We start from the raw sequence: 26,765 nt of genomic DNA, 5'->3' as shown, positions 1-26,765 counted from the left end.
CCTTTGGAGTGCCGTGACCTTCTTCGCTTTTTCTGGTATTTGTGGGGTCCATGAGGCCGGGACCTGACGTCACGAGCACCGCCGCAAAGCCTCTTGAATGAATTCAAGTAAGTGGTGCTGTCCTACCACTCTTTTTTGTCCTACCTCATAATATACACTCAAAGATGCCACATGCCGCATGCTAATGAGCTGATTTGAGTCAAGCGTGATGTCATTGAGTCCAGTGTTTATTTAATTAACAGCTATAGCCACTCCCCTGCCCACCTGCTGCTGATTCATATGGAAAATAACTGTCAATCAGCAGTAGGTAGGCGGGGAGAGTCAGGATCTCATGAATATTCAGGACTCATCATTATGAGCTGGAGCTTTTCAATACAAGATGTTGGCAGATTGACTGGGTCAATTAAAGAAAGTGACCCAGCATTTTGCTAAGAGAATCAGTCACTTATTTTTGTTGCCCTTAGTTAGGACACCATAAAACTGGTGACAGGTTCCCTTTAAATTAGATTTTTTTGGTAAATTGGGATGAATTCCAATTTGATAGAATTGATTGACTCATTTCTAGTTAGTATATTTATAGATACCTAGTTGTGCTTCATAGATTAATTTTTCTCCATTTTTATCCACCAAGTTTGTGGAGGTAACCTTAAACTGTTAAATCAGTGCCTTTATATCATAAGAATATCCCCTGTTGGTAGCCTCAAACTTTTTAATTAGTGATTTTTTTTTTATAATAAGATTTTATTTTTTATTTTTTATCTATTGCCAAGTTTGTGTCTCCCCATAATGCATCTCTGAAAAATAGACATGTAAGCCAGTCTCCTTTACAACCCGAGTGTTACATGCACCTTTTAACAGAGCAGAACAAAGACAATATGCTTGGCTGCCTGAAAGGCCTTGGTTGGGGTATTATTTCTCCTTATGGAGAGCGCTAAGCGCACATAAGGAGCACATGAGGAGGAATATCTTTCCTAGAAACCTACAGGACCATTTCTGACCTATAATACTCTGCAAACTAGACTTTCTGCATAATGAGAACACATTATAATTGCCCAGAAACCCAGAGTGTCATACTAGTCTCTGACTTTCTCAAGCTAGGAGACTAACAAGTTTCATGTACCAATTTTCAGGGCAATTGGAGCATAGTTGATTCAGACCCATATCTATATTCAAGTTGTTTGGGGACCATGACCTGGCTATCCAACTAGAAAAAATAATAAAAAATAATAATATATTTCTCCAGTGTGAAATTTAACAATATTTATTTTATTTCAAACTGTAAGATAGACAATAGTAAATATATTAAAGGCACATTAATATCTTTGGATGGTTTAAAACACTGAGACCTCCCTCTATTAGCTAGAGTGTAGAATTGCTGCATCTGAAGGTCCAGGTATGACCAAGTCTCATATGGGCAGTGGTTAAAGCAGTGGAAAGAGCACTGATTAACTAATTGCTGTTGGGGCTACCTTAAGACACAGTATTGACCAGACAGATTCTAAAAATGTGTGAGAATATTGCAGTATTCCATTGGAAAATATTTCTCCACTATCTAACATTTTCTCATATTTAAAGAGGCTTTCTGAGATCTTTTAATGATAAGCCTCTGAATAGGTCATCAGTAGTGAAAAAATTCTATTTGGTGCTTTGCTAAATTTCATAAGTCTATTTTCACACTAGCGGCAAGGGACACCGGCAGGCTGTTCCGGTGGGTGAACAGCCTTTCGGATCCGTGCTTCCGCTAGTGAACATGTGTCCTGGGACTACCGCTCTGGCCCCATTGACTATAATGGGGGCGGGGCGGAGTTCCAGCGGTAGCATGGCAGCGCATGCTGAGAGGCAGCCGGAATAAAAGAACAACATGTCGTACTTTTATTCCAGCCGCCTCTCAGCGTGTGCTGTCGTGCTTCCGCCGGAACTCTGCCCCTCCCCCATTATAGTCAATGGGGCCGGAGCGGTAGTCCAGGGGCTCCATGCACTAGCGGCAGCACAGATCCGACAGTCTGCTCACCCGCCCGAACAGCCTGCCTGAGTCCCTTGCAGCTAGTGTGAAACTAGCTTAAGGGGAACCTGTCACCGGTATTTTGTGTATAGAGCTGAGAACATGGGTTGCTAGATGGCTACTAGCACATTCGCAATACCCAGTCCCCATAGCTCTGTGTGCTTTTATTGTGTAAAAAAACTGTTTTGATGCATATGCAAATTAACCAAAGATGAGTCCTGTCCCTGAGATTAGTTCAGTGTGAAGGAGCCCAGCACCGCCCCGCATCCTCAGAATCTCCTCCTTGCTCCCCGACATCAGAAATCTAGAGCGCTGTAATCTTGTGATGCGTGAGCTAGCACATGCGCAGTTCGTTCCCCGAGGCTGATGCCAGCACAGGGAAGGAGCATTATGACGACACTGCCCTTTTAATATTTTTGCAATACTGGATTAAAAGAATGGGCAGATTATTACTCATATTAAGTATTATATGTTGAAAAATATTTGTCAAGAAAACAGATCATTACAATAAATATTTGATTTTGATTTGCAATAACTCCTGTAATCCATATTTTTTTTTCTTTTTTTTTTATAGATTATAATATTACATTAATATAATGTTTAAATTACAGTGTTTGATTCATGCTATTATCTAGTCTCTCGCCACAAGTAACTTTAGCATTTCTAGCATGTAAATTTGTAAGCTGGGTTTCTGGGAAATAAAAAAGATTAATATCCCACATGTTTCTTTAATCATCATAAACAACTATAATTAAGAAATACACCTCAAGGCACCTTTTTAATTGCACACATGAGCTATTACTTCAATTAGCATATTTAGTTTAAATATATTGTATCTTATAATAATGTAAAGGACACAGCCTATTAAAGATACTCATGACCAATGTGTACATGTGTCACAGGTGTGTCACGTTCTTGTTGTTGTGCGCCGTGACACGTTTGCCATGTATGCTGGTGCAGCAGTTTGTGCTTTCCTCCTTCTTCTGCTTCTTTCCCTTTCTGGTGCTGGAGGGGTTAACTTCTTGGCTAGGTGTGTTCTGAGTGTGGCCTCATGGCTCTTGTTAATCTGGTGCTGTGAGTCTGAGGTCAGTAGTACTCAAGCCTTGGTGTGCTGGAGCTATGCTCCTGCTCTGGATATTCCATTTTTCGAGTGTGAGGGCCACCTAGTTAGAAATCGAGGTCATCCAATGTCATCCTTATGTATTTTCCCCTTCCTTCCCTTGTATATGTTTGGTGAGGGTTTATGTACAGGGTGTGTTTTTATGTCTTGTGTTGTGTTCCATGTCTGGTCTGTCTATGGTGTATGCTCAGTCCTGCATGGATGCTAGACATCTCCCTTTGCATATGTGCCTTCAGTGAGAGGGCCCCTGGGTTCTTTGGAGGGGGGATACAAATCAGTGAGCAGCTCTGCCTGGTGTCTTTATGCATCCTGCCCACATGGGGGTCCAGGCAGTTACTGGTGTGCTGGTTCATATGTCTGGTGTTTGTACTGTGTCCTGTTTGGTGTGTGGGTTCCAGTACATATGCTTGGTTTCCACTCGTGTGGCTGCGGCAGGTAAGTGTGTTGTTCTGGTTCTTACCTGCTGATCCAGTAGCTGTTCATAGTCTCCTCTTTTCCCTGCATCTAGGCCGGATGAGACTCCTGTTCTTCCATATCTTGGAGGAACAGGCTATCTCATGCCCTTTCATTATCTGTAGGGCTGTTCAGGGATTCCAGGGTCCAAGGTACCTGGGTATGAGTCATCTTACTATCTGGGTCTGCTCATACGGTGTAAGGAGTCAGGGCCAGCATTACCGAGGCTGTAGGACTTGACCTGCTCCCTTTTCCCTGTGTCCATGCCTAGTTACTTCCCTGTTTCCCTCTTGGTGTTTACGGTGGGGAGTTTCCCCCACTCCCCACCGTGACAAAATGGGTATTTACCTTAAAGGGTCTGTCCAGTTGTTAATATTCATGACCTATCGTGAGACGAAGAGGTGGCACTCCAGACGAGCACTGCTTTCTCATCGTTACAATACATTTTGTCTCCAGTGGTGTCGTGGTGTAGTATAATTACAAGCACTCTTTCCATTCATTTGAATGGAGCGGGTATTAGAATTGCACTGCACTTCCAAGAGGAAGTGCAGTGTAATAAAGAGGAAGCAGTGCTCACATGGAGCGCTGCCTCCTAATCAAACAGCTGTTTGGCTGGAGTGCCGGGTGTTGATCAGATATTGATAACCTATCCTGACAATAGATCATCAATATTAACAGCTGGACAACCCCTTTAACCACCTCCGGACCGCCTAACGCGCCGATGCGTCCGGAAGGTGGTTGCTTTTCTCCTCCTGGACGCATCGGCGCGTCATCTCGCGAGACGCGAGATTTCGCCGCAGCCGGCCCGCACATGCGCATCGCGGGCCGGCATTTCATAGAGGAGTATTTCGTCAGGACCTGCCAGCCAGCGATCATTGGCTGGCAGGTTGCTGATTTTCAAAAAAACCAATCGCAGTGCCAGATAGCAGATCATATTTGTAAATATGATCTGTTATATGGCTGCCTGCTCCTCTGCTGGTTCTTTTCGTCGGTTGGATCCAGCAGAGGAGCAGGCTTCACAGTGAGTACACCAACAGTACATACTTAGCCCCAGATCACCCCCCTGAACCCCTATTAACCCTTTGATCACCCCTTCTAGCCCCTGTCAATCACTAGTGAAAGGAAAAAAAGTGATCAGTGCAAACTGTCACTTTTTTTTTTCACTGGTATTGACCGTTAGGTTTTAGGTATAGTTTAGGTCCCTTGGTTAGGTAGTTAGGGATCAGTTAGCGCCCAGCCCACCGCACCGCAGTCCGTTATTCGCTGATTAGCGTATCGCTAATCAGCATTTGTACTTTTATAGTATCTGGAAGTGATCAAAACTGATCACGGTCAGATCTATAACTGTATTAGTGTCACTTTAGGTTCGCCCTCCACCCAAAACGCAGTGTTTGCCCGATCAGGCCTGATCGGTCGCCCACACGTGCGTTCGCCCACACCCGCCCCACCGCAGTGACAAAAAAAAATTTTTTTTTGATCGCTGCACATCCACTTTACACGCACTGCGGCGATAAAAAAATCACTTTTGATATTTTTTATCAACCGCAGCGGCCTCCGGTACTTCGCTAGCCTCCCCTTTGTAAGACAGGCTTGCTTTTTTTACCTGGGTAGTCTCAGGGAATACCCCTAAATTTAGTTGCCCACATGTCAAACAGGGGGTATTCCTCTGAAGAGGCCTACAGGCTTCTGACCCAGTCGGATGAGGAGTGGGAACCCTCATCTGATGAATCCAGCGGGTCAGAATACGAACCTGTAGAAAGCAGCGGCTCTCTGACCCAAAGTTCGGACGAGGAGGCTGAGGTCCCTGATAGAACCAGGCGTACCCGGCCCCGTGTTGCTAGACCGCAGGTTGCGCAGGATCCGCTTCCAGAGCATCAGAGTGGGGCTGGTGCTGCCGGATTACGTGGTGAGGCATACACCAGCAGACCAGCCCATCCTGGACCTAGTACCAGCACTGCCGTACAACCTGGTGAAGTAGCGAGCACCAGAAGGGCAGTTGAAGCTGGTACGGTGGCACGAGCAGTAGTGACCCCGTCGCAGCCACCGCAAAGACGTGCCCGTAGAGCCCCTAGAATCCCAGAGGTGCTGGCAAACCCTGATTGGCAGCCCCCAACTTCAGCCGCACCTGTAGTTCCCCCTTTCACCGCCCTGTCTGGAGTTCGGGTTGAGACAGCTCAGATCGGTTCGGCCCTGGGATTTTTTGAGCTGTTCTTGACTGCGGAGCTCTTAGACATAGTCGTGGCAGAGACAAACCGGTATGCCACACAATTTATCACCGCTAACCCGGGAAGCTTTTATGCCCAGCCTTTCCGGTGGAAACCAGTCCAAGTTTCCGAATTTAAAACTTTTCTGGGCCTCCTCCTCAACATGGGCCTGACAAAAAAGCATGAATTGCGGTCATATTGGTCCACAAACCCAATTCATCACATGCCCATGTTCTCTGGTGCAATGTCCAGGACACGATTTGAGACCATCCTGCGTTTCTTGCACTTTAGTGACAACACCGCCTCCCGTCCCAGAGGCCACCCTGCTTTTGACCGGCTCCACAAAATTCGGCCCCTCATAGACCATTTCAACCAGAAATTTGCAGATTTGTATACCCCTGAGCAAAACATCTGCGTAGACGAGTCCCTAATACATTTTACCGGGCGCCTTGGCTTCAAACAATACATCCCAAGCAAGCGCGCCCGGTATGGGGTCAAATTGTATAAGCTCTGTGAAAGGGCCACAGGCTATACCCACAAATTTCGTGTCTATGAGGGAAAAGATCAGACCCTGGAGCCGGTCGGTTGCCCTGACTACCTGGGGAGCAGTGGGAAGATAGTTTGGGACTTGGTGTCACCCTTATTCGGCAAGGGGTACCATCTTTATGTGGACAATTTTTACACAAGTGTGGCCCTCTTTAGGCATTTGTTTCTAGAACGGATTGGCGCCTGTGGTACCGCGCGAACTAGTCACGCGGGCTTCCCCCAACGGCTCGTTAGCACCCGTCTTGCAAGGGGGCAGAGGGCCGCACTGTGTAACGAAGAACTGCTCGCGGTGAAATGGAGAGACAAGCGTGACGTTTACATGCTCTCCTCCATTCACGCAGACACGACAATACAAATTGAGCGAGCAACCCGTGTCATTGAAAAGCCCCTCTCAGTCCACGACTATAACCTCCACATGGGAGGGGTGGACTTCAATGACCAGATGTTGTCTCCGTATTTAGTTTCCCGCAGAACCAGACGCTGGTATAAGAAGGTGTCTGTATATTTGATTCAATTGGCGCTGTATAATAGTTTTGTTCTCTACAGTAAGGCTGGGAGAACTGGATCCTTCCTCAAATTTCAGGAAGAGATCATTGAGAACCTCCTGTATCCAGAAGGTTCCGTGGCCCCATCCACCAGTGTAGTTAGCCGTCTACACGAGCGACATTTCCCCAATGTCGTTGCTGGTACCTCAACCCAAACGTCACCCCGAAAAAGATGTCGTGTCTGTAGCAGGAGTGGAATAAGGCGTGACACCCGGTATTTCTGTCCTGACTGTCCTGACCACCCTGCCCTATGCTTAGGGGATTGTTTCTGAAAGTACCACACACAGGTACACCTAGCATAGGGATCACATCTCACCAGGATAGGCACACAGGGCTATTAGGGCCCATTCACTCACACAGCTGCTGCAAACGTCTCCTTTCACATGGGACAAAGTGCATAACGCACTTCGCCACATCTTTGGGCGATTTGCGCTTTGCACATTGACCCATGGGGGAGGAGAGGTTTGTTCTATAAAGGTAAAAAAAAAAAAAAAAAAAAAAATAAAAACACCAGTAAGCAAAATGTTAATGTTTAGTTCAAAAAGTTAAAGTTTATGCATTCTGTTCCAAAGTTAATAAAATTATTGCGTTGCGGCCTGGTTTTTTCTTTTTTTTTTTTTTTTCTTTTTTTACCTTCCAGGTGGACCAACCGATGAACTAGCTGCAGCACCGATGTGCATTCTGACAGAAGCATTGCGCTGCTGTCAGATTACACGCAAGTCGGTGTATGCGGCGCTGCAAGACGGGATTTTCTCCTCTGCAGTGACAGATATGTTTGCCGAGGCATACGAGCTGAGGAGGAGGCGGCGTTCCTATGCTTTGGCAAGCACTTTGTATATATATATATATATATATATAAAAAAAAAAATCCCGGCAATGATTTATTCATCCACATCGATTGATGTGAATGGAGAAATCTGGTTTGCCAGGGCATACGAGCTAAGTGGGTATGGATGTTGGGCGGAGCTCCTATGTCCTGGCAGACGCCATTCCCCTCCTTTTTTTTTGGCAGAGATTTTTTCATCCACATTGATCAATGCGAATGAAGAAATCTGTGCCGTTCATTTTTTTCTTTCAGCCCAGAGGCTGAACGGAAAAAATAATCTCATTACCTGTATGCTCAATATAAGGAGAATAGCAGAAACTCCTAATGCTGGCCATACATGTAATGATTGCGGAGACCCTCAAATGCCAGGGCAGTACAAACACCCCACAACTGACCCCATTTTGGAAAGAAGACACCCCAAGGTATTTGCTGAGGGGCATATTGAGTCCATGAAAGATTTTAATTTTTGTCCTAAGTTAGCAGAAAGTGAGACTTTGTGAGAAAAAACTAAAAAAAAATCAATTTCCGCTAACTTATGCCAAAAAAATACATTTCTATGAACTCACTATGCCCCTCATTGAATACCTTGGGGTGTCTTCTTTCCAAAGTGGGGTCACATGTGGGGTATTTATACTGCCCTGGCTTTTTAGGGGCCCTAAAGCGTGAGAAGAAGTCTGGGATCCAAATGTCTAAAAATGCCCTCCTAAAAGGAATTTGGGCACTTTTGTAGCCTAGATGCGCAAAAGTGTCACACATCTGGTATCGCCGGACTCAGGAGAAGTTGGGCAATGTGTTTTGGGGTGTCATTTTACATATACCCATGCTGGGTGAGAGAAATATCTTGGTCAAATGCCAACTTTGTATAAAAAAATGGGAAAAGTTGTCTTTTGCCAAGATATTTCTCTCACCCAGCATGGTTATATGTAAAATGACAACCCAAAACACATTCCCCAACTTCGTGAGAAGTGTGTGAGAAGTACTTTGCAATCAAAATCTGTAAAAAATGACCGGTGAAATCCGAAAGGTGCACTTTGGAATATGTGCCCCTTTGCCCACCTTGGCTGCAAAAAAGTGTCACACATCTGGTATCGCCGGACTCAGGAGAAGTTGGGCAATGTGTTTTGGGGTGTCATTTTACAAATACCCATGCTGGGTGAGAGAAATATCTTGTCAAAAGACAACTTTTCCCATTTTTTTATACAAAGTTGGCATTTGACCAAGATATTTCTCTCACCCAGCATGGGTATATGTAAAATGACACCCCAAAACACATTGCCCAACTTCTCCTGAGTCCGGCGATACCAGATGTGTGACACTTTTTTGCAGCCAAGGTGGGCAAAGGGGCACATATTCCAAAGTGCACCTTTCGGATTTCACCGGTCATTTTTTACAGATTTTGATTGCAAAGTACTTCTCACACATATTGGCCCCTAAATTGCCAGGGCAGTATAACTACGCCACAAGTGACCCCATTTTGGAAAGAAGACACCCCAAGGTATTCCGTGAGGGGCATTGCGAGTTCCTAGAATTTTTAATTTTTTGTCGCAAGTTAGTGGAATATGAGACTTTGTAAGGAAAAAAAAAAAAAAAAAAATCATCATTTTCCGCTAACTTGTGACAAAAAATAAAAAGTTCTATGAACTCACTATGCCCATCAGCGAATACCTTAGGGTGTCTTCTTTCCGAAATGGGGTCACTTGTGGGGTTTTTCTACTGTTTGGGCATGGTAGAACCTCAGGAAACATGACAGGTGCTCAGAAAGTCAGAGCTGTTTCAAAAAGCGGAAATTCACATTTTTGTACCATAGTTTGTAAACGCTATAACTTTTACCCAAACCATTGTTTTTTTGCCCAAACATTTTTTTTTTATCAAAGACATGTAGAACAATAAATTTGGTGAAAAATTTATATATGGATGTCTTTTTTTTTGCAAAATTTTACAGCTGAAAGTGAAAAATGTCATTTTTTTGCAAAAAAATCGTTACATTTTGATAAATAACAAAAAAAGTAAAAATGTCAGCAGCAATGAAATACCACCAAATGAAAGCTCTATTAGTGAGAAGAAAAGGAGGTAAAATTCATTTGGGTGGTAAGTTGCATGACTTAGCGATAAACGGTGAAAGTAGTGTAGTGCAGAAGTGTAAAAAGTGGCCTGGTCATGAAGGGGGTTTCAGCTAGCGGGGCTGAAGTGGTTAAATAGATAAATTATAAATATAAGTTTCCTTATGTTCTTCTTTTTTCATGCCATCAGTTTAGTTGTTGCTTGGTCATCTAATGGGTTGGAGGTCTGACTCCGAGTACCCCTGTCAACCAACTGTTTGAAGAGGAGGTGGCACTTGTATGAGCACGTTCTCTTTAAGATTACATTGTACATTGTCTTGCTTGCAGTGGCAGTGCAGTGTAGTTACAACTGTTCATTCCATTCAAGTGAAAGGAACAAGCACTTGTAATTACACTGCACCACCGAGACCTGAGATGACACGCAGTATAATCGTGAAAAGGACACAATGCTCGCACAAGCACTGCCTCCTGTTCAAATAGCTGATTGGCAGGGGTGCAAGGAGTCGAACCACTACCCATCAGATATTGATGACCTATCCTTTACAATGTGTAATTTATCTGTGCTTGAGATGGAGAAAGAGATGATTTTTATTCAACAAAGGATATATGTTTTCTCTATAATATGGTGTAATGCAGGCATCCTCAAACTGCGGCCCTACAGCTGTTGCAAAACTACAACTCCCAGCATGCCCGAACAGGCTACAGGTATCAGCCTACAGCAGGGCATTGTGGGAGTTGTAGTTTTACAACAGCTGGAGGGCCGCAGTTTGAGGATGCCTTGTGTAAGGTATAATATTTTTCTATAGGAGTATATATAGCTTTGGCCTATGCTGTTATTTATATTTTGGAGCTCTTATTTGTAGATAAGTGTTTATGTAATAAAACATGCAATAGAAAATATTCAATATAACAATTTACATGTTTAAATTGACACGTTCCACTAAAAGTCACTCATCATCTTTACTAGTACAGCAACCCTCCAGGGAGTGGGAGGATGGCTGTGGTGTCTGGCAGTAGGGAAATGGTAATTATGGCACTGATAGGAGTAGTAGTTGATTATCAGTGAATGTATTTATTCCCACTCTCCCTGGGGCGTTGGAGTGAATGAAGGATGCACTATTTCTTCCCACTGGGCACACCCTGGAATTGGAGTTTCTGCTTAGTATTAGGTGGGGTGTCTTGATGTTAGGTAGATGGGTGCAAGGCAAGTTGGCAGATGTATAAGACGAAGGATGGATAATGGAGGCAATGGTCAGGCCATTTTTGTTGCAATAAAAAAGTCTCTCTTTACTGAATAGACTATAGGAGAAAATAGTAAATATAGCAACATAGCAGCGACAAACACAAATCTGGAGGATGTTACAGAGTAGACGTCTCCAAATTGTTGCGTATAGGCAGTAGAAATTAGAGTACTAATCTTCCTTGAGTCTCACTCTATATTCGCTTTGCAGTCTTTCCAAATAACCCCGGGCATGCAATTCTGTTCTTTTTAACCACCTCAGCCCCCCTAGCTTAAACACCCTTAATGACCAGACCACTTTTTACAATTCTGCACTACACTAATTTCACCGTTTATTGCTCGGTCATGCAACTTACTACCCAAATGAATTTTACCTCCTTTTCTTCTTACTAATAGAGCTTTCATTTGGTGGTATTTCATTGCTGCTGACATTTTTACTTTTTTTGTTATTAATGGAAATGTAACGAAATTTTTGCAAGAAAATGAAATTTTTCAATTTCAGTTGTAAAATTTTTCGAAAAAAACAACAAATCTATATTTACATTTTTCTCTAAATTTATTGTTCTACATGGCTTTGATAAAAAAAAGTTTGGGTAAAAAAAAAATGGTTTGGGTAAAAGTTATAGCGTTTACAAACTATGGTACAAAAATGTGAATTTCCGCTTTTTGAAGCAGCTCTGACTTTCTGAGCACCTGTCATGGTTCCTGAGGTTCTACAATGCCCAGACAGTAGAAAAACCCCACAAATAACCCCATTTCGGAAAGTAGACACCCTAAGGTATTCGCTAATGGGCTTAGTGAGTTCATAGAACTTTTTATTTTTTGTCACAAGTTAGCGGAAAATGATGAATGTTTTGTTTTATTTTTATTTCCTTACAAAGTCTCATATTCCACTAACTTGTGACAAAAAATAAAAACTTCCATGAACTCACTATGCCTATCATGAATTACCTTGGGGTGTCTTCTTTCCAAAATGGGGTCACTTGTGGGGTAGTTATACTGCCCTGGCATTTTAGGGGCCCAAATGCGTGCAAAGTAGTTTGAAATCAAAATGTGCAAAAAATGGCCTGTGAAATCCGAAAGGTGCTCTTTGGAATATGGGCCCCTTTGCGCATCTAGGCTGCAAAAAAGTGTCACACATGTGGTATCGCCATACTCAGGAGAAGTTGGGCAATGTGTTTTGGGGTGTCATTTTACATATACCCATGCTGGGTGAGATAAATATCTTGGTCAAATGCCAACTTTGTATAAAAAAAATGGGAAAAGTTGTCTTTTGCCGAGATATTTATGTCATCCAGCATGGGTATATGTAAAATGACACCCCAAAACACATTCCCCAACTTCTCCTGAGTTCGGCGATACCACATGTGTGACACTTTTTTGCAGCCTAGGTGGGCAAAGGGGCCCACATTCCAAAGAGCACCTTTTGAATTTCACAGGCCATTTTTTACAGATTTTGATTTCAAATTACTTTGCATGCATTTAGGCCCCTAAAATGCCAGGGCAGTATAACTACCCCACAAGAGACCTCATTTTGGAAAGAAGACACCCCAAGGTATTTTGTGAAGTGCATAGTGAGTTCATGGAAGTTTTTATTTTTTGTCACAAGTTAGTGGAATATGAGACTTTGTAAGAAAAAATAAAATAAAAAATAAATCATCATTTTCCGCTAACTTCTGACAAAAATTTAAAAGTTATATGAACTCGCCATGCCCCTCACAGAATACTTTGGGGTGTCTTCTTTCCAAAATGGGGTCACTTGTGGGGTAGTTATACTGCCCTGGCATTTTAGGGGCCCAAATGCGTGAGAAGTAGTTTGAAATCAAAATCTGTAAAAAATGCCCTGTGAAATCCGAAAGGTGCTCTTTGGAATGTGGGCCCATTTGCCCACCTAGGATGCAAAAAAGTGTCACACATGTGGTATCGCCGTACTCAGGAGAAGTAGGGCAATGTGTTTTGGGGTGTCTTTTTACATATACCCATGCTGGGTGAGAGAAATATCTCGGCAAAAGACAACTTTTCCTATTTTTGTATACAAAGTTGGCATTTGACCAAGATATTTATCTCACCCAGCGTGGGTATATGTAAAATGACACCCTAAAACACATTACCAAACTTCTCCTGAGTATGGCAATACCACATGTGTGACACTTTTTTGCAGCCTAGATGCGCAAAGGGGCCCAAATTCCTTTTAGGAGGGCATTTTTAGACATTTGGATCCCAGACTTCTTCTCACGCTTTAGGGCCCCTAAAAAGCCAGGGCAGTATAAATACCCCACATGTGACCCCATTTTGGAAAGAAGACACCCCAAGGTATTCAATGAGAGGCATGGCGAGTTCATAGAATTATTTTTTTTTTGGGCACAAGTTAGTGGAAATTGATTTTTTTTTGTATTTTTTCACAAAGTCTCCCTTTCCGCTAACTTGGGACCAGGCCCGTCGCTACCCAACAGGCAAAACAAGCAATTGCTTGGGGCCCCGAGCTGGTTGGGGCCCCGAGCTGGCCCGGGGCCAAGCAGAGCCGGTGCCCGATGGTATATTCTAACCCCCAGGCTTACCATGGTGACGGGGACGCTTGCCTGCGGGTTAGAATATACCATCGGATCTGAGTTTTACGAGCTCAGTGAGATCGTAAAAACTCAAATCCGATGGTATATTCTAACCCCCAGGCGTTCCCATGGTGACGGAGACGCTTGCCTGGCGGTTAGAATATACAGAGCCACGCCGCTCACAGCAGTATATTTATAAACTAACTAATCAGTAACTACTTTAACTTTAATCATTGCTCATTGCTGAGCTCTTTACCTGGATTATTTGGATATCTTACTTTGTCTTAGCTCCGGTAATAGCAGGCAGTGCAGGGGGCGGCGCTCACTCACTGACCGACGTCACGCGCCTGCTCCTCCCACTAGGCCAGGCGCGTGACGTCAGTGAGTGAGCGCCGCCCCCCGCACTGCCTGCTATTACCGGAGCTAAGACAAAGTAAGATATTCAAATAATCCAGGTAAAGAGCTCAGCAATGAGCAATGATTAAAGTTAAAGTAGTTACTGATTAGTTTATAAATATACTGCTGTGAGCGTCAAGGAGGGGGATCTGTGGATGGCACTGTAGGGGGATCTGTGGATGGCAGTGCCATCCACAGATCCCCCTACAGTGCCATCCACAGATCCCCCTCCCCTAAACAGTGCCATCCACAGATCCCCCCTGTGGATGGCACTGTTTAGGGGAGGAGGGATCTGTGGATGGCACTGTTTAGGGGGGAGATCTGTGGATGGCACTGTTTAGGGGGGGAGATCTGTGGATGGCACTGTTTAGGGGGGAGATCTGTGGATGGCACTGTTTAGGGGAGGGGGGATCTGTGGATGGCACTGTTTAGGGGAGAAGGGATCTGTGGATGGCACTGTTTAGGGGAGAGGGGATCTGTGGAAGGCACTGTTTAGGGGGGATCTGTGGATGGCATTGTTTAGGGGGGATCTGTGGATGGCACTGTTTAGGGGGGATCTGTGGATGGCACTGTTTAGGGGGATCTGTGGATGGCACTGTTTATGGGAGGGGGGATCTGTGGATGGCACTGTTTAGGGGGGATCTGTGGATGGCACTGTTTAAGGGGGAGATCTGTGGATGGCACTGTTTAGGGGGGATCTGTGGATGGCACTGTTTAGGGGAGGGGGGTCTGTGGATGGCACTGTTCAAATTTCATGCACATTAAATGCAACAGCAGTATTTGCACTGTAAACCTCCTTTTTTATTTATATAAAGTGTGGGTGAACTTAAACTGTATGGCTATACTGTGGTTCCTGTAGGCTTTGCGTGCATAAGGTGTGGAGGGGGGGGCCTCCATGTCTATTTTGCTTGGGGCCCCCAAATTCCTTCAAACGGCCCTGCTTGGGACAAAAATTTAAATCTTATCATGGACTCAATATGCACCTCACGGAATACCTTGGGGTGTCTTCTTTCTGAAATGGGGTCACATGTGGGGTATTTATACTGCCCTGGCATTTTAGGGGCCCTAAAGCGTGAGAAGAAGTCTGGAATATAAATGTCTAAAAAGATTTACGCATTTGGATTCTGTGAGGGGTATGGTGAGTTCATGTGAGATTTTATTTTTTGACACAAGTTAGTGGAATATGAGACTTTGTAAGAAAAAACAAAAACAAAAAAAATATCAATTTCCGCTAACTTGAGGCAAAAAAATTTCTAAATGGAGCCTTACAGGGGGGTGATCAATGACAGGTGGGTGATAACCCCATATAGACTCCCTGATCACCCCCTGTGATTGATCACCCCCCTGTCATTGATCACCCCGCTGTAAGGCTCCATTCAGAGGTCCGTATGTGTTTTGCGGATCCGATCTATGGATCCGTGGATCCGTAAAACACATGCGGACGTCTGAATGGCGCCTAACAGGGGGGTGATCAATGACAGGGGGTGATCAGGGAGTGTATATGGGGTGATCACCCCCCTGTCATTGATCACCTCCCTGTAATGCTCCATTCAGACATCCGTATGTGTTTTGCGGATCCGATCCATGGATTTGTGGATCCGTAAAACACATACGGACGTCTGAATGGCACCTAATAGGGGGGTGATCAATGACAGGGGGGTGATCAGGGAGTCTATATGGGGTGATCACCCCCCTGTCATTGATCACCCCCCCAAAGCTCCATTCAGACGTCCTTATGTGTTTTACGGATCCACGCATCCATGGATCGGATCCGCAAAACACATATGGATGTCTGAATGGAGCCTTACAGGGGGGTGATCAATGACAGGGGGGTGATCAATGACAGGGGGTGATCAGGGAGTATGGGGTGATCACCCCCCTGTCATTGATCACCCCCCTGTAAGGCTCCATTCAGACGTCCGTATGTGTTTTGCAGATCTGATCCATGGATCCGTGGATCCGTAAAACACATACGGACGTCTGAATGGCGCCTAACAGGGGAGTGATCAATGACAGGGGGGTGATCAGGGAGTCTATATGGGGTGATCAGGGGTTAATAAGGAGTTAATAAGTGACGGGGGGGCGTAGTGTAGTGTGGTGCTTGGTGCTACTTTACTGAGCTGCCTGTGTCCTCTGGTGGTCGATCCAAACAAAGGGGACCACCAGAGGACCAGGTAGCAGGTATTTTAGACGCTGGTATCAAAACAGCGTCTACTATACCTGTTAGGGGTTAAAAAAAATTGCATCTACAGCCTGCCAGCGATCGCCGCTGGCAGGCTGTAGATACACTCTCTTACCTTCCGATCCTGTAAACGCGCGCGCCTGTGTGCGCGCGTTCACAGGAAGTCTCGCGATATGATGCGTAGATGCGTGATTGTGCCTGGGACAGCCGCCTCCGGACCGCGATCCTGCGTTAGGCGGTCCGGAGGCGGTTAACTGCTTCTGCAGTTCCCAGTTGCAGGGTGCAGTTCTAAGATCCAGATTTCCAGTCTGTTTCAAAGTGTGGTAGGTGCCTAAGCTATATACCTTTTCCATAGCAGTAAAGTCTTATTGCCATACACGTGCAGTACCTTACTATCTGAATCCTGAATGGCCTTGATGGTTCTCAACCTTCCGTGAATGTCTGGTATCTTTCCCACAGTGGTAGTCTCTTGGTTAAGTTGTATGAAAGTCTTGCCTCTAGCTCTACTCCGCCAGGAGCCAGGACCAGCTATCACCCTGGAAACTACGCTACCACTACCAGTTTTGTTGTCCATACACAATCATTTGGGATACATAGTGCATAAAGAGACACATTTCTTAGCATTAAATCACCCACAAGCTATTTTTTTAAACAATTTTTAGCAGTGCACTAGTCAGAGGGTAAAATTGTTCCTCATTGTCTTAGTTCTTGCACTTCAAATCCATAAAGTCTTCTGAAACTGATTAAAAGAAGCAACGATGGATATCTTTTTGTGTTATCTCCCCTGTTTTCCCAGTTTTTATTATTTTATACAGTACAACATGCCATGTTTTTTTTTTATCATAGATTCCATAGAGGTACAGTAGAGTTTCTGCAGCTTTTAACTTACATTATATGGAGCCATAATATGACCATGTGCACAAGCTTTTAAATAAAGTGAAATTGCACATAGTTTGCTACCAAATAGGGAAGGAGGCCTCAGAGGGAATTAAAATCCCTCAGCAGCACTGGATCTAACAAGAAAAATCCCCCCCCCCCCCAAAAAAAAAATAAACATAGATCGCACATCCACATTCTATGAATTGATCTATCACTGCTTCTCAGCACAATTGCCATTGCATCTCAGCGTAATAATGAGACATTGATATATGTTTTAATTAAAAATTAAAATGCATACGCCCACTCATCACCCTAATACTAGTAATAAACTCCTAATAAATTCCTACCACAGTTTGTTGTAGTTCCTGAGACCACATGGAAAGGTGATTTTTTTGCCATCTGTTCATATGGTGCAGTGCTACTGTTGTTGCTGTGGTGCTATACAGATGGGTTGGTGCTGCCCAATTATAAGGGGGATTAATCTGACACCAGTGGTGCAGTTGGACTGCTGAGTCACGCGGCCTGCCGCTGTAGTGTTGTGGTGGCAGTGGTCGCCATGTGGTGCACACACCAGTTTAGAGAAGGCACCCACTCATAAAGGCAACCATTGAGTGGTGAGTGTACCTAGGCATTTTGGTCACAACTTATACTAATGCCTCATGTATGGTATGTAGATTAGGGCTTGGTATACTGTTATTTACACTGATAAGTGATATGAATTGTGCGAAGAAGCAATAATAGATCAATGCATAGTATGGGGTTGTGCGATCCATGTTTTTATCCTTTTTTATTTTATTTTACCAGTGTATGTCTCTTTCCTATGGTATCATATACAGTGTGATATGATAAGTAGTACTTTACAGCATTTCTTTTAGTGACATCTCATCGGTAAAAGTTCCAACATAGACAATCAGAATAATGTATTGGAGCTCCTACATCAACCTTCTGACATCAGTCGTTTTTTTCATAAAAGTTGAGAAGGGGAGTGAAAGGGAGGGGAGAGGGGAAGGGGAAAGGATGAGTTATGTGAGATTAGTAGCACAGCATGTCAGAAACCATAACTTGACACCCCGCAAACCGCAGAGTGGGTAGAACATAAGAATAACCCAACATGTTCACCTCTCCTCCACAGTCACTGGATTCAAAACCCAAGCAAGCATGCAACGCACAGTGACCCCCGCTGAGCATTCAAGTAGATTCATATCCCTGAAATTGGCAGATTGTTTAGTAAGACATGTGTCTGATACCAGGAAGTGAGTTGAACACATTCCTGAATGGACCTTCTAACCTGGAGGGGCAGTAAGTATATCTATGAAGCTCTCCCAGCATGCATAGAACTGCTTCACATGGATCTCTATCCTGGAAGATGCCTTTATTCAGAACATCTTCATTAAGAAGGAGACTTTCTTAATAAATAGCTTAAAAGGTGGGGGGTGAGGTTGATTCATGTGTAGAGGATAGTCTTCTATCGCTGCTATCAGACATGATAGTTTCCTACAGTCAGGGGTGCAACATGTAATAGTTGGGTCAATGTACCCAAAGATAGCCCATGTAGGATGTAAAGGTGCTGCTGATGTCAAATGGGTAGTGGTATGTGGACTTTACGCCAGAATTTTATAACCGGGCACAGCCAGAAACAATGGAAAATGTCTGCTCCTGTCTCTTTACATCGGAAGCAGTTGCCAGATTCAAAGACACCCATTCTGTGGCCCCGAACTGGAGAAACATATGCCCGGTTATAAATCAGTAGGGTCATCAAGGCTGAATGGCAAATAATAAAGTTTGTGTTCCAGAGCCTGATATACAGTATGGTAGGCAGTGGTATGTCCCCTTAGGGTAGGGGTATTTTTAAGGGAGGCCTGTAAAGCTGGGCTTCATACTTGGGGGGGGTCAAGTTAGGGAGCAATTTCTGGAGTTTACTGCTGGCTTGTAGATAGGGAAAAAAGTTAAAACAAATATTGGAATATTTTGATTTAAGATCTTCAAGTGTGTGTTGTGTGGTCCACCAAGTGACCAATCAGAGTTATGCCTCCCTTATGCCAATCATAGAAATCCTTATGGGGTCACTCTGCCTGGAAATGCGGGTTTGTCAGGAGAACCATTTGTAATGAATGAGCTATGGGGGTGTACGTTTTTTAAGAAGCCTCATCTTTTGCCAAGCCGACAAGTTGACATCAGTAGGATGTTCTCTCTGGCACATTCTGGAATCTTTTTTTGGGAATTTTAACAAGAAGAATGCCTAAATCTACAGTGCATAAGATGACTGCTATTTGAGCAATTTTTCAACCACTTATGAAATATGGCTCTAATGTTGATTATTAGTTAACCCCAATTTCTGTTATGAAAAGTATATTAATATATATATATATATATATATATTTTTTTTTTTTTCTTACCTGCAGTGACACAGCTTCATGTTAATAGAGGACTAAGGTTATAATTTATTGCTGGCCACCTCTCATGCTGGGTGTATAGCAATGCTATTTAATTATAAACTTTCAGAAAGTATTATTATTATTTTATTTGCAGCTAACTCATTAATGTGAAAGTGACTGAATCAGGATAACTTTTTAAATGTAAACCTTACAGAATCATGTCGACATTACACATAATTAAGGATGGTAAATTCAAAAGAACAACTTAATATGCAAAATACATTGGAACTGCAATTTTTTACATGGAAAATCTAAAACCATATAAAAAGAGTAACTTACCACACACAAGCTTTGTGTGTATATGATAGATGAACTCATTTATCACTGCTTACAGATGCAAATCAAAGGAGGCATTCAATTGAAAATATACCATATGTATCATCATCATAAGCCTCCTGTGTTTGGGCAATTTAACAGATGTGCATCAGTTTATACAAAAAAGCTCTAAGCTCACTGTTTATTCAGTGACACATACGGATGTCAAGTTCACTTGCTTAAGAATTTTTATAGGAAAAAGTTATTTTGCATAAATGCTATGACTAATACTAGCAAAAGCCTTTAAAAATGTGTTTAAAAAGTGTTAAAGAACATTCATACAGTGGATGTTGCTTTCTATAAAAAGTCTTGGCTGGAATATTGAATTAATAGGAGAAGCAGAACGCTAGCAGAAAGGTTGTGAAAATCAAGAATATTTTGAGAGATACTCGGGAATGTGCAGCAAATTTAGCTGAAGAGCAATTATTTATCTAGGAAAGGGTAATATTTTACCTTAATTAACAATACAGGAGGGGTTGTGGTTTGCTGTGAGACCAAGCAGATGCACCATCTCTCAACCCCCAACTCTCCTGAACCTCAACACAAAAACTGTGCCATCCATAACCAGAGGCATCCAAACAACACAACTTGGGAGAAGTGTCTTTATCAAATTGTCAACTGGTGTGATATACCTGTTGCCCCCCCAAAAAAATGATTAAGGGGTGCAATATACCTGCTTCCACAAAATACTGATTAAGGAGTGTGATACACCAGCTTCCACAAAATATTGATTAAGGGGTGTGATGCCCCGGCTTCCACAAAATATTGACTGAGGCCTGCTATACACCGGCTTACACTAAATATTGATTAAGGGGTTTGATATACCACCTTCCAGCAAATACTCATTAAGGGGTTCTATATAACTGTTTCCACAAAATACTGATAGAGGGGATAGATATACCGGGTTCCACCAAATATTGATTGAGGCCTGTGATACACCAGATTCCACCAAATATTTATTAAGGGGTTTGATATACCAGCTTCCAGCAAATACTCATTAGGGGGTTCTATATACCTGTTTCAAATAAAATACTGACAGAGGGGATTGATATACCGGCTTCCAGCAAATATTGATTGAGGCCTGTAATTCACCGGCTACCACCAAATATTGATATGGGGGTTTGATATACTAGCTTCCATCAAATAATCATTGAGGCGGTTCTTTATACTTGTTTACACAGCCCCCCACTGGGAATTTATTCATCCACATATCAGCCCAAGGACGGAGGTCACTGCTGTTGCTGCCTACTCCGAGATCTCTAATGTCAGTGGCAGTGAAGGTGACGATGATGACGTGTCGATGGGTGTCACATGGGTGCCCACAAGAACGGAAGAGGAGGAGAGTTCAGAGGGGGAGACAGAGCAGCAGGTAGGGGGTAGAAGGAGGAGAAGCAGGCAGAACTTGCAGAGCGAACCATCCACCATGCACGGTCACATCTTGAGCTCCCAGGACACCTGCACGTGGTTCCGGAGTGGGCTTTTTTTAACGTGTCAGCTACTAACAATAGTGTTGCCATCTGCAGCCTATGCTGTCAATGCATAAGTCGCGGTAAGCACAACACTCACCTAGGGACGACTACCTTAAGAAGGCACCTGGCCTCCCATAACCGAGCCCAGTGGGAGCAATGCTGTCAGAACCCACAAAAACACACTCCCCACGCTCCACATCCTGCCTCTTCTTCTCCTCTCTCCTCCCATTTGTCCTCCACCTTCCACCGTGCTGTCTTCGCATTCATGTGGCAAAAGGCGAGCTTCCATGGCCCAAATGTTCGAACATAAAAAGTTGATGATGCTGGATAAACCTCTTGCCCAATGGCTGTCCACTGGCTTGTCAGAACGGCCAACTACTGCCATATAGACTGGTGGACTCGGTGGCCTTTAGAAAATTTGTTGCCATTGGCACACCGCAATGGAAGGTCCCCCAGAAGGAAATATTTCTCCCAGAAGGGCATCCAAGAGCTATCTGGCCATGTTCAGCAGCAAGTGAATGTATCTCCGGCACACAGTGTCGGTGCCAAGATACATCTTACTACAGAAATGTGGTCTAGCAAACACGGGCAGGGAAGGTACATAACTTTTACTGCCCACTGGGTGAACCTTCTGACGGCTGTCAAGCATGCACCTGTGGCACCCTTGTGGATTTGGTGTTACTACCACGGATTGCATGCAGGACTGCCTCTTCTCCTCCTCCTCCTACTCCATCCTCTGTCTCCTCTTCGGCTTAATCCTCCTTTTCCACTGCTACTGCCTCTTCCGCTGCACCCCCCAAGCTCCCCAGAACCTATTTGACGTGCCAGGTGAGACGTTTGACAAGCTGTGCTGTGGCGGTTGTGCCTGGAAGCCAAGAGCCACACCGGTCCTAGACTCCTTTCAGATCTGCGGTCACAGACCAATCAGTGGCGAATCCCGCTCAATTTGACAGTTGGTAATGTGGTGTGCAACAATGTTGCCAATCTGTTGAGTGTGCTCAAACAGGACAAAATTACACACGTGTTGTGCATGGCACATGTCCTGCACTTAGTTGTGCAGCGATTCGTTGCCAAATACCCCAGGGTCCAGGACGTTATGCTGCAGGCCAGGAAAATCTCTGCCTATTTTAGAAGATCTTGCACGGCCACGGCTCGCCTTGCGGACGTTCAGCGGCGACACCACTTCAGACATCTGATTTGCGACAGCCCGATGCACTGGAACTCCACCTTCTATATGCTTGATAGGCTGCTCCATCAGCAACGTGCAGTTATTGACTACCTGTACAAACTCTGCAGCAGGACAGGATCTGGGGAGCTTGGTTTCTTTTCACTGCACCAGTGGCTGTTCATGTGCGACTCATGCAGACTTCTGTGGCCATTTTATGAGATCACCAAACAGGTCAGTCGCAGCCAGGGCGCCATCTTACCGTACACCTTCTTTATGGAGCGTGCATTGCATCATGTCATTGATCAAGCCGTCAAGGAGCAGGAGCTGGAAGATGAGGAAGTCGCAATGCTGAATGAATTCCCAAGGGGGGGCTACTCTATCTGAGACAAGTCAGCAGGAGTCTGAAGAGTAGTCAGAGGAGGATGGTGCCTGGGGGGAGGAGGAAAAGGAGCAAGAAGAGCAGGCTTTAAACTTTTCTGGGATCCCTGGTGTTGTTCGCGGATGGGGAGAGGAGATCGGGGACAACATTCTCCTGGACGATGAGCAGGAGCCAGGGTGCTCCACCTCTTCCAATTTAGTGCAAATGGGGGCCTTCATGCTCCAATGTTTGAAGAGGGACCCCTGTATAAAAAGCATAAGGGCAAGGACCATTACTGGGTGGCAACGTACTTAGACCCCCGGTACAAACACAAAATGGCAGACATATTACCAGCATCACAGAGTGCTGTCAGAATGCAGCATTTCCAGGCCTTGCTGCTAGAGATGCTGCATTCTGCTGTTGCGGGCGCTGGCAGAGGAATTTCCACCCACAGCGAAACAGTTGCGGGTACCAATCCTAACTTGCATGCAAGAAGAGGGTGGTATGAAGATTTGCTGGTCACATTGGATATGAGATCATTCTGGCAGCCAATGCATCAACAGCCGCCCTACGTATCCAGCCTCAGGGAACGCCTAGACCTACAGGTGTCCTGCTACATTGGGTTAACGGCTGATGTGGACACTCTGAGAAGCGAGGAACCCCTGGATTACTGGGTGTGCAGGCTTGACCTGTGGCCAGAGCTGGCACAATTTGCCATGGAATTCTTAACTTGCCCCTCATTGAGTGTCATGTCCGAAAGGACGTTCAGCGCAGCAGGGGGGATCATGACCGATAAGCACAATTGCCTAGCTCACGACAGTGTGGACTACCTCTCATTTCTAACAATGAAGGAGGCATGGATCTCAGAGGAATTCAACACATGTGACAACCATGTTTAATTGAATTTCCTCATGCCAGCCCACACATATCCGAAACCCCCAGAACAAAGAATGGTCCCTGTCTTATGTAAATTCAGGGGCATAAAAAGCCTTTTCTGTCCGTTAGCGGGGTCTCCCCTATCAGGTGGTCATCCCCCCTGCAACTCTGGCCTCAGTAATATTTCTAATTCCTTGGCATATAGCCTGGGTACGTTAAGTACCCAAATGTTACATTTAATGGGATGTCTATTCACAGTGACATACCCTGTATGGGGCTTCCTTGTCATCCTCAAGGGAGCACTGTCTATACATCTTTATTTACTTCAGTAGTTATATACATGTACATTAACAGCCTTATGTGCATCTTTCCTGGCACGGTAATTCCTCACGCCCCACCCTGTATATGTCCCCTTAATTTTGCCCATCATTTGCAACTTCGTGGTCATCATCTTATTTGTGGCCTGGCCCAACCGGACCACAGACTATCCCCTATCATGTATGTGCACTGCTTGACCACTTATACTTGTGCAGCCTACTGTCTCCTTATATCAGGACAGCCTCGTTTCCGGCGCATCATCATCTGGTAGGCATCAGCGGCAGGGTGCGTGTCAAGCTGACACGCACACACCGCACTTCCGGTTTGATGGTGACTGCATGTACGTCACTTCCGGTGTGCGGTCCACGCTGACACGCATACCGGGCTGCGACCCAAGCACACATGCAGGCCGATCACAAACAACGTAGGATAGCCTGGGGCACCTCCATCATGCGCCCGCCGGTCAAGACCACCGACACGATCTCAATACTGAGTACGCCTCCCCCTGGCACGCCCTACTCCTTTGGCCACACTTTAATTAGCTAAGTGCCTTCACCTGTGATTGGGCATTGGGGATTTTTAAAGGGAGGGCTAAACCGAGGATCACCACCTCAGACCCATTATTTCACACAACTGACCACACTATGTAAGTACCAGACAATGTCTCTTTATTATCTTCAATTGATGTTTAGCCCTGAGTGTATGTTGAGGTACATATATTTTTTTAGGTATCCTCTGGGTGGTTAGCCCGGCATCCTGGGTGATTAAACTGGGGCACGTATATCTCTCGTGTTGCACTTCAGCCAGTCATATATATACATGCTCTTATCTATGAGCCTCCTCAGGAACGACCTTGTTTGCAATATTTTATTGCCAACCTCAGGTATCTATTTACATTCAATACTCAGCGTTATGGGCATTTATCGTTTGTTATCCTACCTGCACTAACCTGGGTCCTATATGTTTATTTATTTTCTCAGTGTGCACGTTGGCAGTCGAGTTTACTCACCACGCTGCCAAAAACGTATGTAAACTGCCATTTGGCAATCGTTTCATTACTCTGGGTCTGTAGTGTCAAAAAGGATTGTTTATTCCTGTTATATATGCACGCACGCATCATTGAACTGGGGCGGCCATAACCATTGGCAATGGTCCCGTTATCTCTGCATACCTACCACACGTAACCCCCTGATGAACCCTCTGTATGGTTGAAACGCGTCGGGGCTTGAAGGTCATCTATACTTATCTTAATATATCTATACCTAATTGTGCGTTTTATTTTTAAATTTTATCTTCTAGGTGTGCCCTGTACCTCCTGGTTACGCCACGAGGGCAGTATACAGTGGACACCTTTGTAACTAATCCTTTCTATCTGTGCTAGTTTTCCATGTTAGATACCACGTATATCGTCCCACTCCACCACTCACCTCACCAGGGATAATTAGGAGTTGGAGATTAGGCACGTGGACAGGGCGCCCCCACCATCAGGAGACGTCCCTGGGCAGAGGACCAGATCAGGGAATCAGTGCTAGGGATAATCTTCCCCGGCCTCCCGCTGTGTATACCTTTATCTAAGGTATTAATTCATATTCTGGCCTCTACATGGATCATTTGCATAGAACTGTATTTGTCTGTGTATATGTAAATTCTGAAATTTCCTATTAAATTTAGTTACTTAATGAATAAACAGGGTACCCCTGCTGGACTGACTTTTCTGTCCGGTGAATGCCTAATGTTTGGGGCCTATACTTCACTGGCTTGCAGTAAAATTGGTATCCAATGACTGTCTAATATACCTACAGCCACATAACCACTTGATCTTTTCTGTACGGTGAATGCCTAATTGTTGGGGCCTCGGAGGAATACAACACCTGTGACAACCACGTGTTATCGGATTTCACCTATTATCATTTGGGGTTTATTCAAGAGGGGGGATTTCGGTAGCCATGTTTTTAATCCAATTTTATATTTTTAGTTCTTTTAAACATATATATTTGACCTGTATTTGTACTGGCCTTCAGTAAAATTGATATCCATTGACCGTCTAATAGACCGCCAGCCACATAATCACTTTATCTTTTCTGTACGTTGAATGCATCATTTTTTGGGCCTGTAAGCTAACTGGCCAACTGTAAAATTGTTATACGGTGACTGCCTAATGTACCTCCAGCCACATAATCACTTGATATTTTCTGTCCAGTGAATACCTTATGTTTGGGGCCTGTGCTCCACTGGCCAAGTGTAAAATTTATATCCATTGACCGTCTAATATACCTCCAGCCACATAGTCACTTGATCTTTTCTGTACAATGAATGCATAATTTTTGGGGCCTGTAATCTAACTGAAGTGAACAATGGAAGACAAATATGCAGGACGGCACTGCCAACACCTTCCCCCAAAATACCGGGATCACACTTTCCACTCTCTCTCAGCGGTGACGCAGGGGCCCAAAGAACTTTGGTGGTGCTCAGTCTCAAAAACACAAAGTCCCACACACAGTAAGAAAATACGAGACGGCACACAACAGGAAGATCCAAACTTTGCTTAATTAAGTGAAAGGCATGCGGAGCAGGCAGTAAAAGCGTGTTACTCCACACAGATAGTACCACGCTTTTACTGCCTGCTCCGCATGCCTTTCACTTGAATGAAGCAAAGTTTGGACCTTCCTGGTGAGTGCCGTCTCGTATTTTCTTACTGTGTGGCTGTAATCTAACTGGCCAACAGTAAAATTGTTATACGGTGACAGCCTAATGTACCTCCAGCCACATAATCACTTTTTTTTTCTGTAAGGTGAATGTCTAATGTGTGGGCCCTGTACTCCAC

This window comes from Bufo gargarizans, chromosome 3, assembly GCF_014858855.1.
Source record: "Bufo gargarizans isolate SCDJY-AF-19 chromosome 3, ASM1485885v1, whole genome shotgun sequence".
Classification (NCBI taxonomy): domain Eukaryota; kingdom Metazoa; phylum Chordata; class Amphibia; order Anura; family Bufonidae; genus Bufo; species Bufo gargarizans.
Note: the sequence above shows the minus strand (reverse complement) of the source record.